At 32.8% G+C, this 19,623-nt stretch overlaps 1 long non-coding RNA gene across 1 annotated transcript in view; it reads left to right on the forward strand.

Moving 5' to 3' along the window:
- Nucleotides 1–19,623, forward strand: part of LOC119638186 — a 120,210-nt gene that overhangs the window by 63,740 nt on the left and 36,847 nt on the right. The gene's annotated exons all lie outside the window — the stretch shown is intronic.

Below are 19,623 nucleotides of genomic sequence, written 5' to 3' on the forward strand. Positions count from 1 at the left end.
TTCACTCACTGGATAATCTAGCGCATTGACATTAACATCAAAGTACTCTTTCATCTTAACCGTTCCTCAAAATCTTATTGTTTCCCAAACGCTATGTAACTATCTTGTGAAAATCGCCTTGCTTAGTGTAGCTCTCTTTGTTTCGCTGTTGTTGTTTTACTGTGGTTTCGTTTTTAACGATGCGTCGTTTGTTGGTGTTACAAATTGCAACTAATTAAAACTTGATGAGTTTGCTTTTGTGGTTTTCTCTCTTCTACTGTCATCTCTTCTTCATTATGTTTTATTTTGGTATTTTAGGGTTTCGGAAACCACAGAAGATTTATCTCTTGATTGATTGTTAGATTTATACTTGTCAAGAAAATTAATCTATAGTCTATTGTTGATGTGGATAAAATTTTCCTATCTAAAGTTAAAGTGTAAATATTGTTACTGAAATATTTTAGTGTCTTTCAAATGTTGTTGGCGTGTGATATCATCTCAATGCGTATGTTATTTACTTAATCGGCTAATTAATCAATTAATTAGTTAGTTTCATGGGAAGGTGAAGACATAGTTATTTTGGTCTATAAATATGTGCATAACGTGACAAAACCTCTTAATTAGAATACAAAAAAAAATCTTGAACCGTTACGATATGAGTACTATACAGATTATGATAGATGTGTCAAGAAATTTTACCGCACTGTGTGATTAAAAATTGAAATTTCTTTAAAGTATACTTGTTAGAAAGCTTAGCATTTCAACAATCGGCCTTCCGGAAAAATGCCTGTGCCTTTCCTGCATTCAGATAAATTTGTTTAATAAGCAAAGTAATTATTTTTAGTTCAGCATTAAATAACAAGTAAGTATTTACAAAGATCACAATCGACTGTCGGTATTTAAGCATTGGCGACTAGAAAGGTATTAACAGATTATCGCCGATCGATACGTGTTAATAATAATCGAAAAATTCGCTGTCAATATTTATCGTCGTTTGGGTAGCTTATGAAAGTTGTCATGGCAGCAATTTTGTGATTTCAAGACGAGAAATAGTCATCGACCTATTGCCGTACATTCCAAATATCTATTCCTTTAGATTGGGAGCAGAAAACTGCATGTTATGATCACAACCTTGAATGTGTAGGGTGCCTGAAAATAATTAAGAAGTTTTTATAGCTAAAACTTTAAAACTTTTGCGGAAATGATTGCTATAAAATCTTTCTTTCTATTTTCGATGGATAGAGACGTGAATGCTTTAATATTAAAATTTTTCAGGTCAATTGTTGCTCATTTATTTCTGTATAACTTGATTCATTGATTGATAACTTGATCTCAGATTATATTAGAATTTTGGTCGTGTCTTTTGTCCGAATTGCCCCTTTTTCAATAGCAACTTGCATACAAGAATTTTCCTGAATTTGTAGCGGATCGCTTCCTTCGATCAGGAGATTGTTTATCGCGTACATTACACAGACAGGCGAAATGACGGACATGCTTAAATCAGATCGGAATATCATTCTGAACACCCATAATCCCTCCTACAAAGGAAACCATGAACTTATGCAAAGGTAAAGGGTCGGGTCACACAGACAGTAAAAATTTACTCTCCTCTCTCTTGTTTAAATAGTTGATCCAATTTACAATAATTCATTTTCAACTTATTGGATAGAAAAAGTTAAATCGTTTCGAAATTTCTTATTCATTTGAAAAACGATCGTTATCATCATCATCATCATCAGCATCATCATCATCATCTTTATTACTTCATTCAATGTAAATGAAGAAAGTACTTTGACATTTGAAAAACAACATTATATTTTTTTTTTTTTGTATATGTATGTATGTAAATATAAGTTCTTCAAAAACTCGTATTTGTCGATAACCCTATCTTTAGCTGTTTATCATTTATTACTTTGTAATTTGTTTTAAGTCTTATTTAATGCATATGTAGATACGCTATGCCCGGTTGCTATTCTGGTTGATGTTTAGTGTCAAGTTAATGATAATGTTACATACGTTGTTGGTTTTTATTTGCTTCATTAATAATAAGTGAAAAAGAAGCAGAAGAAGACGAAGAAAATTACAAAACAAAAACCAAAATCGAAAAACAAGATGCTCTTGTCTTGCTTAACAACATTATGTGCAACACTATCTTGATTTATTGACTAAAGTGCGACAGTAAATGTGTTTTAATTAAGCAAAAAAAAAAAAAAGAAATAATAAAAAATATTAAAAGAAAAAAAAAAGTACATAAATAAAAATAAGAGCCATGTGATAAATAATTCCGAGAAATATATTAAAAGATAATGTTTCTCGTAATGTAAGAAAAATTAAAATGCCATGCAGCAATAAATGAGAAAACAAAAAGTTGCTTAAGAAAATTTAAATAGATACAGTAGTAACGTAGGAAGATAATTAAGCAAAAGAAAAAAAAAAAACGTTTTTTTTTTTTTAAATATTAATATCTCTGGCTGTCAATGCGGATCATTTAGTTTTCAGTTACATTTTTTCTCTCAGCCTTCGAGTTTTAAATGGCTTGAGCCCTTTTCCAATGTTTCAATATTTTTTTCGTAATTATGCTCGCATCCATTCATCCGTGTTACACTCTAGACCCTAAGTGGCTGTGTGTTGTTAAAAAATCGCACCAAATTTATGATGCATTGGTACGGTACGTTGGCGGAGCGGACCCTTGATATCTACGATTTCAAATTCACTGCTAGTTAAAGACTTTGAATGGACGGACGGACAATATATTATACCGACCAAAGTGGTTGGTTGTAATGGGTGATATAGAAGCTCTTCAAGGTTTTTTGCCACTAGCTGTTGTTGATGCCTATACATCGGGCAACAATCGCCTGATTGTCTCAAATGAACACTTGCTTAAAAGGTGACATTTCAGATTAAATTTTTTGAGCAGATAGTTTTCTAGTTCGTTGCTTGTGTAAAAAGTTATATTGATTGGAAAATGATTTTTTAATATAAAAAAGGTAAAACATGCAAAAATGTCCTGTAAAATTTGTGCAGCGTACGGTGAGAATGCTATGAGTGAACTTAGGAGCCAGGTGTGAATTGTTCAATTCCATGCCGGAAATTTCGGCGTCATGCGTGCGTTTCATTCTGGTCGGTCCGTCAATCAAATAGTCGATGAAATTCTTCAACTGGTGGAGTAAGACCGGCACGCAAGCTGCCGGGAAATAGCGGAGGCGCTAAACATCAACCACATGTTCGTTTGGAATCTTCTGAAAAAACGAGGCTACAAAAAGAAACTCGAAAGTAGACCGAAAATCCGCGGAGCCCTTTAATATGTTTTAGTTGAGTTTCTTGTGTAAGTGGAATAAATAAATAAATATCATTCCTTAGTTGTACCTTACATGTACCTGTACGTACAATTCCGTGCGCCGTCAGCTTATTGCGAAAACAAGTTGGAAAACTTCAGTTCTTTTTCAGAGTTGTTCTAATGTCTCATCTTTTATGAGAGAATCGTCGAGGAATCCTCTTCGAAGAAGACTAACTAAGACTATGTAAACCATATTCTAGGCTTCCACTTGAATTCCGATGGCAATAAAAATACGTGAAGAGATAGAAAAGACGAGATTTGAAAAATGTATTTTTGCGTCTAAACTTTGATAGAAGGCTTTAAACTGATTGTAAAATAATTGACCCTAGAGTTGTCCAAGGTATACGGTTACTGCTCAATTGGGAAGTTCTGTCACACCTAGCGTGCTTACCACATATGACGCCTCTTAATCACCTTCTGCTCATATCGGTGAAGCATCAGTTGGGTAGCACACGGGTTCGCAAAGTTGCAGAAGTCTGAAAATGGGTCGGTAGGTAGCTGCCAACCCAATATAACTTCTTTCGACATGATATCGTAATATGATGTAGAAAGTGATAGAAACTATTTCGATTAATATATATTGTCGCAATTTTCTATTATAAATATGATTTTCAAGTAGAGAATTGATCAAAATTTTTACAAAAATTTATTAACATAACATCGCGTTGGACATAACCTAATATATTTGCGCTGCTTAAATATATATGGAATCACTAGTACTTCCATTGTAAACTTTCCGATGTCTAAAATGTTTCTCGCAGTAAGCCATCAGTATGTTCCCTTATACCTTAAGACATTTATTGCAAGCTCTCATGGCACTACCAAAGATCTAATCGTTGACTGAAAGAACGTTTACAAGATTTTTTTTTTTTTTCTATATTTTGTTAAAATAAAAAACACTAATCACTGGTTTCGGGTGCATATATCTACAACACGATGACGACGCAAAAAAAATGTGGGGAAAGGGAAAGAATGTTATGGATTTGTTGCGCTCTAGTGGCTGTCTGTACGATGGTTAAGTGTTATACCTTTACTGAGTAAACTCTACCGAGGTGAGATTTAAACCCGCGAACACTTCCTTGGTAGTGGCGATTCTTGTCTACTCAGCGCTACTCATGTGGATCATTTATGAGTTCTCATGAAAGGCAAACCTTTACATGGCAACAACGTGTAATTTTTCCTATTGTACGATCAAGTTAGGCGAAGAATTCTATTAAGCAAATTGATATAGGATGTTTAATAGTCGGCCTGACGTGGATACTGAATCCTAATTTGTTTTAATTAATGCAACGTACGAAAGTTGCGTTTTGCAAAAAGTTTAGTCTTTTCGTGAAGGTGTTAAAATAATTAATATTAATTAGTTTTAGCCAAGTTTTCGGTTTCTCTATGAAAGTTTCTACTTCTCTCATATCGAGATAAAAGTCAGCTATAAGTCAGTTCGTGTATATGCTTTCTTAACATAATTGATCAGTAACTCGATTAAATTAAGGAGATATTAAATATCCAAGCGTAGAGGACACGAGTTGTACACTTAATATCATTGACCGTACGACTTTGACCTTGTAGTTCAATCAAAGATTCATAGGGTTTCATATCCATCCGTACAATCTCCTTCAATGTTTCTGAATTAATTTTAATACAAAAGACAGTAATCGTCGGCGTCATTTCAATTAAAATGAATGTAACATTGACGAGAATGAAACCAAGTTGCAAACGCCTAAGAGAATATAAAATATTCTAAATATTCTACTGTGCTTAATGTCAATCATAAGAATTCTTATATCGAAATTTCGCTATCAAAGGTATTTTCTAAACGTTGAAAATCCTTATAAAAGAAAATTTCTTAAGCGTGAAAGCAAACCGAATTTAATTGATATCAAATTTTTATATAAAATAAAATATAAATTATTTTTTCAAACAACCTAAAGCGATAACATTTCAAGCAATGTCGGTGCAAAGACTTTTCATTTAGAGTTCGGTTGTTTGTTTCGTGAGTTAAAGAAAATAAAAAAAGTGGGAAAAATTCTGCCACACTTAATAAACGTTTACAGCAATGGTTCATTTATTATGTTTGATTTAATCAAGAATAACAACAACAACAACAGCAGCACAACTGAAAATTCAACGCATTACGATTTTGATCTTTATGATGGTAGGCTTTGATAGGATACGGCAAACGGCATCGTCAACTGTGCATACAATTGCTGCATCTTCACGTAACAGCAACAGCCAGAACAGCACTGACCGTAAAAGGAGAAAATGCAACAGAAAAAGAGAACAAATATATATATATATATATATATATGTATATATATATATTTATATAAAAGAGCGAAGCATAACCGTACAGACCGTAGAGGATGCCGGCCAAAAATCCAACAAACAGTAAATACAGCTCATGAAAAATTCATTCATGGCGTGAAATTTCGCGCATAAATTTCAATTTGGAAAAAAAAACAACCTTTAACAACAACATTATATCTTGTTATACTTAATAGTAGGAGAGAGGAGAGAGGAAGGAGATTGGCGTATAAAATTTGTCATAACGCTTGCAATACTTGCGAAGAATTCCGACTTCTTTGTCCGTCCGCTACTGACTAGTCTTTGACATTGCACTCTCTAAGGCCGCAATAGCCGATACAGAAATCCGACATTAGGACTGCTGAACTCCCAGGGGTTCTCAGTTCAATAGCTTACGTACTTCTAACGTAAGCCAGTCTTTTAACTTATATAATTTGGCCAGTTATAATCTCCCCAGTGTTCTTATGACTCTGTGCAAGTAACTTTTTAACATCCGCCTTTTTGAACTAATTACATTTTGGTCTTAATCTTCAGACTCTGATCAAGGTACACCAGTTCTCTTCTCAATTTCTTTCTCTCTTCCTCTCTCTCTCTCTCTGTCTATCTATATCTTTCTCTCTCTCTCTCTATCTATCTATCTATCTATCTATCTCTCTTTTTCTTTCTTTCTTTCTTTCTACATCTGTCTTGTTCCTTTATACCTTCCTCGTATCGATCTTCGCGATCTTATCTCTTTTATTATACGCTTAGCTTCCAACCGTATATATTCTGCAGACCGCATCTTAACCTATAATTTTTCCTAGAGCAATCTTTCACGGATTTCCTTATCTCTCACCATGCCTTCTTTGATTTCATCCTTAAGCTAGTAAGCAGTTAGTTATTAAAAAGATGAGGTGAAGCAAGAGATTTTCATATAAAAGATAATGTGAACAACTGACATCTACACAATATTTGATTTATTAATGAGATGCTGGCCCATTATTCATACATATTCATCGTATTCATCATACAATTTTATCCCTCCCCTTTTGATGGGTGCTAATAGCGTCGACTTCACCTAAATACGATTTGTTTTCTACGTTTTGGCGAACTGCTAGCAAAAATAAATGATATAATAAATTCTATAAAAGAGAAAAACATGACAAAAAAAAAAAAAAGCAAAAAACAACAAAAAGGAAATTTATACTAAAGTGTAAAATAAATGTTTGTGAATTGACGCGATGATGACGACTATTGTATGTGTATGGGGAGAGAAAGAGAGATTGTTACCACACATACAATGAGAATGCGATTGTTTATGTGTAGTAGAGTATCTGGGGAAATGACCGCAAATATTACTTGAATTTTCAATGCGTTGTCGATATAGTGAGTCATTCACTTGCTCACTAGCTCGCTTACATCTTTCAACCATTCCGTCTATTGCAACTGCAACAATATTTTCTGCTATTTTTCTTTCGATTATAAACCACAATTGTATACAATGTACATAAAGTGCCGCCATGGGTGTAATTTTATAAAGCGTAAGTATTTTTGGTGCTCCTACTGTTTGTTCGAACTGCCGTTTACGATAAAAAGATACAAACAGTGCAGGTTACACAATACGTTTTCGTTGTTGCTGCAAATAGAGACGAGAACATCATATATTCGGTTGCAGTTAGCAGTTAGAATGTTATTCATATAGAAAAAAAAAAAAAAAAAAAAACTTCTTTGAGGCTTTCTATGTTGTGGCAATTGAGGTAAACTCAAACTCAAAACATAGATATACTCGTTTTCTTTTTTCATTTTTCATTTTTCATTTTTTTTTTTTTTTTTAATGATGATGATGATGCTGGCATTTTTGCCTCACTTTTGTACGCATATGTTTTATATACGGTTTATCTTGTGGTACCGCCAACGGATATATCAATCAAACATTTATCATATGGCGGTCTTTATGTCTTTTGACAAATCAAAAAGTTCTATAACGTTCTAAAGTAGATATGCAAGCACATATGTGCATATATACATACATATAAATGCAACCATATAGGCATGAGCAGAATGCTTTACACTCAAAACTATTATGTGTAGTAGCTCGTGTATAAAATTCTGATTTATAGTAAGGTATCAATAGAAACGACCATTACTTTGCTAGGCCTGTCACGCTTTTCTAAGGAAAATGATAAGTCATCGTCCATCATGCCTTTCGAAATTCTATCAATATTTAGACGTTAGGGGGGGGAATCATTTCCTCCGATGGAGCCTTAATAATGATTAATGCGAATAAGAGATAGAGATCGTAGTGTACAATACTTTTCTAACCACTATCCAGCTTTTCTATTCATTGAGTAGAAAACGGATTCATTGATTTTGTTTAAGTTTAAGCTTGAAAAAATATTAGTTGCTTATAACACGTGTGAGTACACACTGCTCACACTGATTTTTCTTCAAGTGCATTTTCATTTCCATTATTTGCCAGAGATCGTTTAGCTAACAACTAATCCATATATGTAACAAAGAATGTCTAGCTCGGTTATTGAGTATACTACGTATGCATTTTTCCAAGTTTTAGCCGCAAAGCATTTCAGCCATTAGATAAATATCTTAATTTCATGATAACTGTGATTTAGAAAATTGACTGCTTTATTCATTCAAAAGTATGAAGAAGAAAAAAATAAAAATACCATAGCTTCTGTAATAATATGAGTAATAGCTTCATTTAGCAAAAATTTAAAGCCTCTTCACTATCTAAGCATATAAATGTTAAGCATATCGATCGAGCAAGTAAAGCCAATCTTAGTACAATCACCTTAAATCAAAGTTATGTATGGTAAGTAATACATAACGACGTACATATATACTTTGTTGAGGGAAATCCAGGAAATTACTTATGTTCGTATTAAGGCAAAGATGAACGCGAATATTAACCTGAAGATGTATGCTGTTTGTAGCCCGAATTTTTAAGGTGTCAATGCGATGGCATTTCGAACTTTTAAGATGCTTCAGCGAGACTACTGGGACGATTTGTATCCCGAACTTTTAAGGTATGTCGCTGCGACAGTCGGGACCTATATAAGCAATTCTTTTAAATATACTACTGACAAGTTTCTATTGCATACAGTGCTAAGCGGGCGGAGTTGTTCCTACCTAAATAACGCATGCAATTAGTACGTTATACTAAATTTTACTTCTGCGTGTTTTTTTCTTTTTTCACGCAGGATGTTATGCTTTTACCGACTGAATGTGAGATGTTGTCCATGATGCTTAGAAAAATAACTCGTTATATCATACTTGTTACGCATTAATCTCGTCAACTTGTGCAAATGCTTCGAAATACTTTGCAAAGCGATTACACAAGACCGCTATTATATTAGACCAAGTCAGAAGTAAATTTAGAGTGGTGTTGTTTTGCCGAATAATCGAGAATGTACAAGTTGTTAGTAGAGCTTTGAGTGCAATCTTTAATATATGCGGAAAACTTTGATCAACAGCTTCCTCTTCTTAATGCTTCTTACTTCCATGTTTGGCCGAGTGGCTACTCACGAGTAGCGAATCACGGCTATCAAGTCAATGTTCGCTGATGCAAATCTCAATGCGGTTTGACAGCAGCTATACCGAGTGCTCACTCAGTAAAAGCATAACATTTATCCATCCTGTGGTCGTCACCTTCATACTTCTTTCTTTCTCTTTGCTCGCTTATTTCGAACCATAACCGCTTTACGCGAACTAAGGACATTTTTTTGATCATATAAAAGAAAAAAAAATATTCGGTGCGCCCAAACGAAAATACGTTCCCCTTTTCACTTAGTAGGCATCACAAACCACTAGCTTCGAGATGATTACTTGATTTGATTACTTTAAAAAATGCGGAGCGTAGAAAGTGCCTTTCGCTCCCATGAGCCATAAAAAAGACATCAGAGCACGTGCAGTTTCCATGTTAAACCCGTATGTAAGATCTACACGGTTGGTTTACTTTATAAATTGATCACAAATGGCCAAGTCCTTGACTTTGTCACTGCTAGCATGCTAACCGTCCCGGTTTGTGTGGTCTTTTATTTCACAGTCTCAAGAAGACTAAGCTTTCAAAAGCTTTAAGACACATGCGCACACACATACGCACACATGTACCCCGTACGCTTCTCTTTCGACGCCTTTATTTTGAAATACGAAACTATTTTAAGCATAATTAACTTGACTTGACTATACCCGCTTTACTTTCTTCATAGAAGAAATTTAATTGGGACACAATCGTTAACAATAATCTAAGGAGAGGGAAAAATTGTCGCAATGAAAAAAGTCGTTAAATTAATCAAAAAATTTGGAATTTTTATAAATGAAGAGATTTTTCGTTTAGTAATTTTTGTTGTTGTTTATTTTAAATAAATATGTTTTAAGAATATTCCAATGTTCCGATGACTTTTCAGTAAAATAAAAGTGCATTTTTTTTTTTTTTTTATCCTCTATCAATATTGATGTAGCTGGAGTACTTCATATTAACTTAGCTAGAATTTACATTTAATAATTTCAAGGGAAAGAAAAGCACACTTAAGTAAATAAATATATGGATACAAGAGTTTCCACATAGTCATATATAACATACTTACGTGCATATGTATGTAAAATAAGAACATGAATAAAGGCGTTTTGTTATATGCACATGTTATTTACTGCCTTTTTGCGAGACATTGAAAAATTTTTCGCTCTATTGTTAAAACAAATTTGGAATATGCGAAGTTTGTCAACCTTTATGTAAGAAAGGCGGGAAGAACATGAATAACTTGCCTATCAACATAAATGATTACTATATAGCACGATAGCTATTCAGGTTTTGGGGTCATGTTGTGCTTTTTTGATGGCTAACAATACCTTCCGATTTTTTAATAGATATAAGACGCTGACTATGAGCCCAATATTCAATCTTAGGATCCTCTTATAAGTATTTGGATTCCATAACTTAGTAACTGGAAAACGGAACTGGCAAAGAGAAGATTTTAAACGTAATTCTGGCGCTGCCGTGGCCACTAAACTTTTTTTTTCGTGCCCGGACGTACTCAGCAGTCTTTTCTAATCCGGTGCATAATCAGATTTTTTTTACTTTCTTTGTACAAACTACAGGAATTTGTTTCATAATCACTAATAGCATCATGCCGCTAGATGGACACCATCGACTTCCACGACTCCTTGCGACTGCTGCACTTGGGGTGGCATTATATTGTATATTAACAAAAACCTTTACTTTTTTCCTGCAAACTTCTATAATGAGACAAAATAGATTTTCTGAGACGAAGACGTAAGGAACAAGAAAGTTTAATCCAGAGGTATAGTTTAGAGCTATGACGGACGAAACGGGGAAATTTCAATCTCCTAATTCGTGATCACTGCTTTTGGAGATTTTATTTTCTTTCCAACACTATTTTCTCTTTGAAACGAAGTCATCGTGCGCTTCCGCATAGCCTAGTGGATATGACTCGCGACTACCGAATCGTTGCTCGGGGATTCAGATCTCAGTGCGGTTTAACCATACTGGGCCGCTAGCTGCAGTGAGTGCTCGAGTGCTCAGTTGGAGTGAGTGCACGCACCCACTAGGCACAATTCCCTATCTCTTTATTTTTTCTCTCCTTTTTCTCATTATCGCCATGCCACAACGTGTAGGCGGCATTTCTTCATATTAAATGAAAAAGTGAAGTCTTCGTGAAATCTTATTTGGGATTCGAAGTTGTGATTGTCCTTATCAGTAAATTTGTTTTCACTATTTTTTTAGAGCTTGAAAAAGAGAGCAATTCGAAAAAAAAGTCGGGGGAACGTGGCTACTATTTATAGATAGATGGTGCCTCTGCCTAGCATCTAGTCATTAGAATATATCCGTCTTCGAACATACCGAAGTGAAAATATTTGGACTTGACCTGTAAGCAATGTCTACGAGTGCGGCGCTTATTTTCTTTTGTGTGCTAAATACGAACTCCACATAAACTCGTAGAAGAACAAAGAAAACGAGAATGTATGTAAGGACTATTTGCATCATTCCAAACGGCGGAAATGGAGACCAATTAATTCTAGAGTCATTATGTGACTTGACATATATATATTGCGATATATGTGTACATATATCGCAGTTTTTGCTTAATAAGAACGCTTTTTTAATTCAAATTTTTTAATGTTTGAGTAAAGGATTCTCTAACCGATAGTTACTAAAGGTATAAAGTTTTTCTCTAAAGAGCAATTTATTGAAATTTTTTTTAATTTTGTAAAGATGATGACAACTGCACGCAACAAAATGATGTTTTAACGCAAACTACATCCATGGGAAAAAGATGAGAAAAAGGCTCGACGGAAATCGTAGGTATTTAAAATTCGTATCAAACCGCTGATAAGATACGTGTTCCTGTAGAAGTTTTTTCTCTTTTTTTGTACGTTTTTTACTTTCAAATTTTATATTGATTTCCCTTTCTTTTGCCAATAGAAAAACATAAAGAACTGAAAGTTTTGCAAATTGTATGCTAAGCCAAAAAAAAAAAAAAAAAAAAAAAAAACGAAAGGAAAGGAAAGGAAAAAAATACTAAACTTTATGGGTTCTTTTATTAAATATCTTGCTTTATCTGACTGCCGTGCATAACGATGTGTGGTTACGGTTGTGTGTTTCTGTGTATATGTCTAAGGAAGGCCTTTTATAATGCATATACTCTTCGCAGTAATAGTAGTAGTTTATTTAATGCACTTTCGGTAGTCTGCACTTTAGTTGTTGGGTACTATTGCCCAAGACCTTACCGAGTACTTAATGAATGTCTGTACATATGTATATAAATATATATATATATATATATGTATTTGCTTTTAGTTTTGTTATTACGTTTCATCTTTCTTTTCTGTTGTTTTTGTTTTCTTTTTTTTTTTTTTTCCTTTTTTTGGATATTTTGCTTGCCAAGCATCTTATTATTGTTATTTTTATAAAAGTTCTCAACTGCTACTGTACGAGGTAAAGAAGAAAAATGGCTGTTTTTGTTGTTGTTGGCGATGGTGGTTCTTGTGTTGTATTTATATATATATATATATACATATATATATGTGCGCGCTTTACTCTACTGCAGTTTATTATTGTGGCCTCGTGGAGCACAATAGCACGCACATACATATATATTAATATATATATATATATATATATATATATATATATATAAATATATATACACATATTGTATATGTACATGGTGTATTAAAAATTTAAAACATGTTGTTAAATAGCATGTAGGACATGATGGCGCTTGTGTCGTGATTTTCGATATTAAAACTGATTTCTTTGTTTTTGTTGTTGTTGTTGTTGTTGTTATTTGTGCTGTTTGCCGCTGCTGTTGTTTTTGTTATTTGCTTGTTTGTATTTGCTACTTTAACTTTACTTGGTGCTCTCATCGAAAATGAACGCATCCAATAAAACATGTTAAGTGTTATAGTATTGAAATCGTGACTTTCCAAAGTTTTAGGATACTTCAGCGGCCAAGTGAATGAGTATTGAATTCATTTTGTTTGGTTTCTTTTCTTTTTTTTGTTTTGTAATCAGTTGTAAAAACCTTCTAAGCCAGAGTGATTTTTATGCTATTGGCCTCTTATTTTCCTCATTGCTGCTTGCAATTTAAGTATTAATTGATTTTTCTATGAAAAAAAAAAACGAAAGAAAGAAAAAAAAAAAAGAGATTTTTTTTTTCTTTTAATTTTTTTACCATCACTATTATTTTTACCTCAAATATATCAGAACAGAACATTGAACTTGTTTATGGGTAAATGGTTTATTCTTATTAAATGTGGCAGAAAACCATAGAAAAAAAAAAAGCAAAAAAACAAAACTGCATAACACTGAAGAGGCATAAAAGAATTAATATAAACGCAGAAAAAAAAATTTTTCCCTTTATATATATGTAGCTTTTCGTTATTCGCTTACGATTTTAAAAATTGTATAAAAGCAAAAAATAAAGAGAAATTAATTGCAGTTTAACCGAAAAAAAAAAAAAAACAAAAGCCAAAACCTACCATAACCTGCTGTTATCCCTATAAAAAAAAAAAAAAAAACGAAAAGAAAAAAACAAAGAAGAAGATTTCAAATGTTTCTTCAACTCCCTCCCCCACCGATAGAGCAAGAAAAAAGGTTAATACACTTTTTGAATTTGCAGAACAATGCAGAAAATTTCCTAAAGCCTGAAGACATAAAAATACACACAATGAACTTCAGTTTGTTTTTTTTTTTTTTTTTTTTTTTTTTGCTTTTTGTTTATTAGTAAATTTTTTGCTCTCCATATAGTGTCTGTTTATCTCTAAACTGCTTTCCTGCAATGCTGCTGCTTAGTTAGTGCGCTCCCTGGCATAATATAATATCTACCGTCATCGATAATGTGTTACAAATTCGTTTTATCTTTCCTTGACTTTAAAGCCTTGCACTGTTTGGATACTGTATATACTGGGTTCATAACATAGGTATCTGTGATTATATTAGACGACCAACCCACCACACAGCCCAACCTAACAATCTCAATAAACATATCAGTTCGGTAATTGCTGGTTTCCCCCCTTATTACGGGCAGGAAATGATAAATGATTCCGACTAAACGCAGATGCATACATATGCAATCCATATGTACATATATGAATGCATAAATAAATATTCCTACACACGCTAACATATTAACATTTGTACGTAGATAGGTAAATAATTGCATGCAATCTAAAAAGAAAAAAAAAATAAAAAATTTGACCGTACGGGAAGGAATATATTAATACAATGCAATTTCGTTCTCTGTACTGCATTGTTTTCCTTACGCAATTTTGCTTGCACGCAAACAGTAATTTTAAATTTTAGGCGTTTTATATATATATATATATATATATTCTGTACATAAATTATCATTTCATCAATGTCTACGAATTTGAAATCGAATTTCATGTATTTCCCTCTATGCATTGGAATTTCAAGCAGTCAGAATGTGATAGATTGGGAAGAAAATGTGTTAGAGAAAAAATTTTATTTCCAATTTTTTTTTTTTTTTTTTTGTAAAAATACGATTGAAATTGCTCTCTAGCAAATCAAGACATCTTCTCATTTATAATGCAAAACAATTATTATCTCGCATAAAGCATAAAGTTATTATTGTTAACTTTAAATGGTAATCGAAGGGTGGAGGAGTATCCATCTTGTGAAAGCGTTTGCAACTGGCAGCAGATAGCTTCAAAGATTCCATAAAGGATCTACATGTAAAGTCTTGATCAACGTTAAATCCTTAACTGATTTAAACATGTCCGTCTGTCCATCTATGTGAGATATGGGATAAAACTTTTTTTGGAACCATTTTTGTATTGCTTTCAATTTGATTTCATTTTATTTTTTGAAACAAAAATCTAATATTAATCAGGTCTACCCCTATGGCAGGTGTCAGACCTTAGACATCTACTGTAGAAGTACGGGGGGAGGGATATTCGTAATGGTTACCTTCGTAAAGCTATACATTTACCTCTAGTGCAAAACTTACAAAATCTAATTGCAGGAAGGATTTTAATACGTTCCCTTCAAGTTTACAAGCAGCCGAGTTTATTAACTCTAATCCCTGAAAAAACCACTGACTGTACGTCACTTTTGAATATTACATTTTATTCTCTTTAATAATATTGATAGAGCATTCGTCTTCAGTCGAATATAGTTTTCCTATTTGTTTACTATTCATTGACCCACAATGCAGATGAAAACAAAAACTTGGCTTTCTTTCTGGAATCATTGTCACTTTTGGTCTTATAAATCTCACTGTTTACACGATGGCGACAATGCAGGTCTCGCAGGTCATCCCAAAAGATGCTCGTCGTTGCACAAAAAAAAATTTTTTTCTTTTTGCCAAGCAATTATTTTAACAAAATAGTTTTTGAAAAAAAACAATAATGAATTGCAAACGAGTTTGTATTTTTTGCTTTGAAGGCAAGAATTGTTTGCATTGTTTTAAAAAATCGAATCCTGTAGTTGTAGTACAATTGAGTTAAAATGTATACAGAAAATCTAGATTTCTTTAAAATATTCATCTTGGATATTAAATTACATCCGTCGAATAACTGTCTTAATGTGTATTTATACAACAAAAGTATGCAAATAATGTATTGATGTATTGAAGTATCTCTGCATTACTTTTTTCTTTTCCTTTTTCTTTCTTTGTTTTTTTTCTATTTTTTTTTTTGCTTTTTCTCAACCGATATTTTATGCATTTGATGCTTCATTAACTAAAATATCAAAGAGAAGAGAATGAAAAAGAAAATGATGTAATGTTTATAAAGGAAAAAATCGCTCTCTATATGTACGTTTATGCACACAAGCTATGGAAATACTTGTTATTCAAATGATTGTTTTGTTTTCTTTCAAAATGAGTTGTATATGCAAAAAACTCACTTAAATCATACATATTAAAGTACAAAAACAAACAATGCAATAAAGAAACAAATTGAAAATCTTCAATAATGTTGTACATTGTACATGATTTTCTCTTATAATTCGAATAAGTATACGCTACATATTTACTATATAGTAATGTTAGGCAATATATATATATGCATAGATGTTGTCTTTGAATAAAATCTAAGTCGTGACGTCGCGACCTCTAAGGTTTAGAGCTTTCTTTCGAGCTTTTTTACACCTGAAGAGTAAATCATTTTATCTCGGCTTTCGTAGCGTGCAGCTGAGTAGATGAGAGTCATGAGTACGAATTCAATATTCGCGGGTTCAAATCTAAGTGAAGCGACCAAACATACTTGATCGTAGTTATAGTGACTGCTCAGTCGATAGAGGTACTGGGCCGCTGACATTTTCTATCCTCCTATTACTCCATCTCTTACTGACCGTCACCGTGTTGCACGTATAAAGGCCATTCTTTACATGATTGGTCATTTGAAAAAAAAAAGGAAGCAAAAAGGCGAACCACGCTGTTCCTCCTCAAATAGCTGAGAGAGAGTTCTTATGAGCAACCTTTCAAACTTATATTTCTCAGCCGCTTATCCGCTTCTCCTAATATAAGCTTAATGAACTTCCTCCTCATGTTTTCAATTTATAACTTAAACGTCACTTAATCTCTGAAAGGCCTAATATTAGGGGCAACTGTTCGTTTACTGCTTCTTTCGACACCTTGCAAATATCATCATTATCTCTCGAGATATCTACAGCATGACACCGACAATAAGTACATTGCTTTGACTTTGTCTCTTTTCACTTGTCCTCAATCCATTTTAGACTACACAAGTTATGTGTAAGATTTTTCGTATAAATCTTCTTTTGCTACTGCAAATACTTGTACCTTTTGTGGGCCAATGCCCGTAATTTGTTTATGAAATTTTAGCGGAATGTTTCCAAGTAAAATGGTTATTGTCAAATACATAGATTTAATTACATACAGAATTTTTGATTATTTTCTTGAAATTTGTTATGTTACAAAAGCAATTACCTTTGACTCTTAAATGGAACCTTTTGTGTGATACCCATTACTAATTAATAATTTTCTGAATAAATGCTTTACAGCAAAGGTGACAAGTTATGAAGGTTTCAATTAACAAATATGTATACATAAGCGAATGCATTTCGCACATTGTCTCTCCACAATGTTTTCATTAGTATGAGTATGCTACAAATATAAATCTTCCATACCCTAAACTACAAATATTTAGCATAATATACTCAAACAGCAGACATGTTTAAGAATATTCGAAGGAAAGCAAAGTGAATATGAAATAAGCTAAAAACATACTTTATGTCATAATTAAGGAAAAAGACTGATAAAGAAGGTGAATGGGTTTTCAATTTCCTGGTAATTGTAAGGTTCTCAAATGAAACTGACAACAAAAAGAAAGTCTGGACATATTCGACAAAAATGGTTTTGCACTTATTTATGATTATGGGTGACTTCAGTATATATCCCTGTGTATTGCTATGTATTAGAAAAACTTTTAAAAATTATGCTTCTTGCCTACCATAGGCGTAAGAAATATCTAGTACAAGACAATTTTCAGTTGCGGACAATCCCAAAAGGGGAACTGATCTGAACCAGTTTACTGTACTAAGGCGTTAAGCTTTCGTAGTGTACAAGAGTATATATATTTACGCGCTAAACAAATCTTCGGCAGTCTTATGTTCTTTAACCGCACTGTCCACCTCGGAAAAACCTACGTACAGTGGTAGGTGACCCCCACTTTCACGCAGAGCTTACAAAAACGTTACTCTACTATTCTACATTTACTAACTACACTCCACTCTGCTACTCTCTTCAGTTACAGTACTACTCTTGTTTTTCTTTCGCTTTTATCCAATCCTTCCCGACTACTATCTTTCTCAACCGAATGAAGGACCTTCCTTTGAGTGGCCATCCAAAAAGAGTAAAATCGACCGCCAGTAATGGGATATATTTAAAATTAAGCTTAAATTAATTTTTAGCGCACGATTTGCTCTTCTAATGTATTTGATTATAGACAACTGCAGTTTATCTGGCATGAATATCGACTTAACATAATATAGAGACTGAGATCAGCATAAATTTATTCATTAACGAAATCTTTATTAAATACAATCTCTGCTAACTAAAGACAAACGATTTAAATGATTTAATAAACCTTATTGATATTAGCATGAGTATTAAAATCAATTACCTTTAAGTTCTCAATTTATTTTTTTTTTTCATAAAGTTCTCCAACAACTAAATATTGAAATAAAATAATATCCAATCAATTTTGATGTTATGACATATTGACCCCTTTAATGACATTTTTCTATAAAAAAAAAAAAACTCTACGAAAAATATTTATGCAAATCTAATAGATTATATAGCATTTCTTAACATTATTTTCCGAGATATTTGTTTTTGCTTTTTTGCCCTCGCAAAATTCATTTTTACCAAAATAAATTGAAAATCTTTTTTTATTCAACGATGATTATGGCTCGATGCCAAGCTGTACTAAAAAAGTATTTTTTTGTTTTTTTTTGTTTTTGTATTTTTATCGAAGAGTAACATTGATAAAAGAAACATGGAAAATATTGTTTGATTACATTTTTAAAAGTTCGGAACTTAAGAAAGTCAACCAAAAGAAAGTTTATATTCGCCTTGAAATCAATTTTTTTGCAGCTACTTATTAACTTATATCGAAAGAGGATAAATCGTCCTCTTTTTAATTTTATTCCTTATCCGTACTCGAGCCTTCTTCTCGATAAATTAACATTATTCGGTTGTGTGGCCGATTTTCTTGTTTAAAAAAAATAAAATTAAGTTTAATTTGACGTCGTTTTTTCTTTTTGTTCTACATTTCCAGAAATTTTTTGGTTTACCCTCCTAAAAGGAGGGAAAAAGGTTTTGTCTTACGAAAAAACAAAAAAAAAAAAAAACAAAAAAATGCGAACAATTTTTTTCTATACCTTAAGGCTTGTAATTACGCATCAGATTTAATATTTTTTAAATTACTTTCGCATCGTTGGTGTATCGTAGAGAAGATTATTTACACAGTTAGAGGCATATATTTTTCAACAACAATTCTTTCCAAGTTCGTCTTTTTAACTTTTTTTCTATAAATAACACGACTTGTGCAAATGCTTTGCGTAGAAACAATTAAAACAAGTAAAGACTACCACATTATACTCTGATCTTCTTGCTAATCCTTGCTTTTATTTGTTGTTGTGCGAAATACACTTTTGTTAATCGTCAGCTGTGTGCTTAGTGTGCTTAGTCTGCATTATATTACTTTTTTTATATTCTTTTTTTTTACGTAGGCCTATTTAGTTAAATTTGTGATTTTCTTAAGAATATCCTGTCATTACTTTTAATATACATTAAGCCAAATGAACCTTTCCTATTTCTTAACCAAAGATGACTGCTGATGTACACTTTGGAGACAACTCAAACAGAAAGACATTTTCAGAATATTCGACGAAAGCTAACTGTATCATGCTGCTTAATAGTTTCCGGCACGGACACGTAGATGCCCGAAAAAATCACTATTAATTTTCGAAAGCGTTTACTCTCAAACAAGCCCGTCTT

The sequence above is a fragment of the Glossina fuscipes genome, unplaced genomic scaffold (genome assembly GCF_014805625.2).
Source record: "Glossina fuscipes isolate IAEA_lab_2018 unplaced genomic scaffold, Yale_Gfus_2 85, whole genome shotgun sequence".
Classification (NCBI taxonomy): Eukaryota; Metazoa; Arthropoda; class Insecta; order Diptera; family Glossinidae; genus Glossina; species Glossina fuscipes.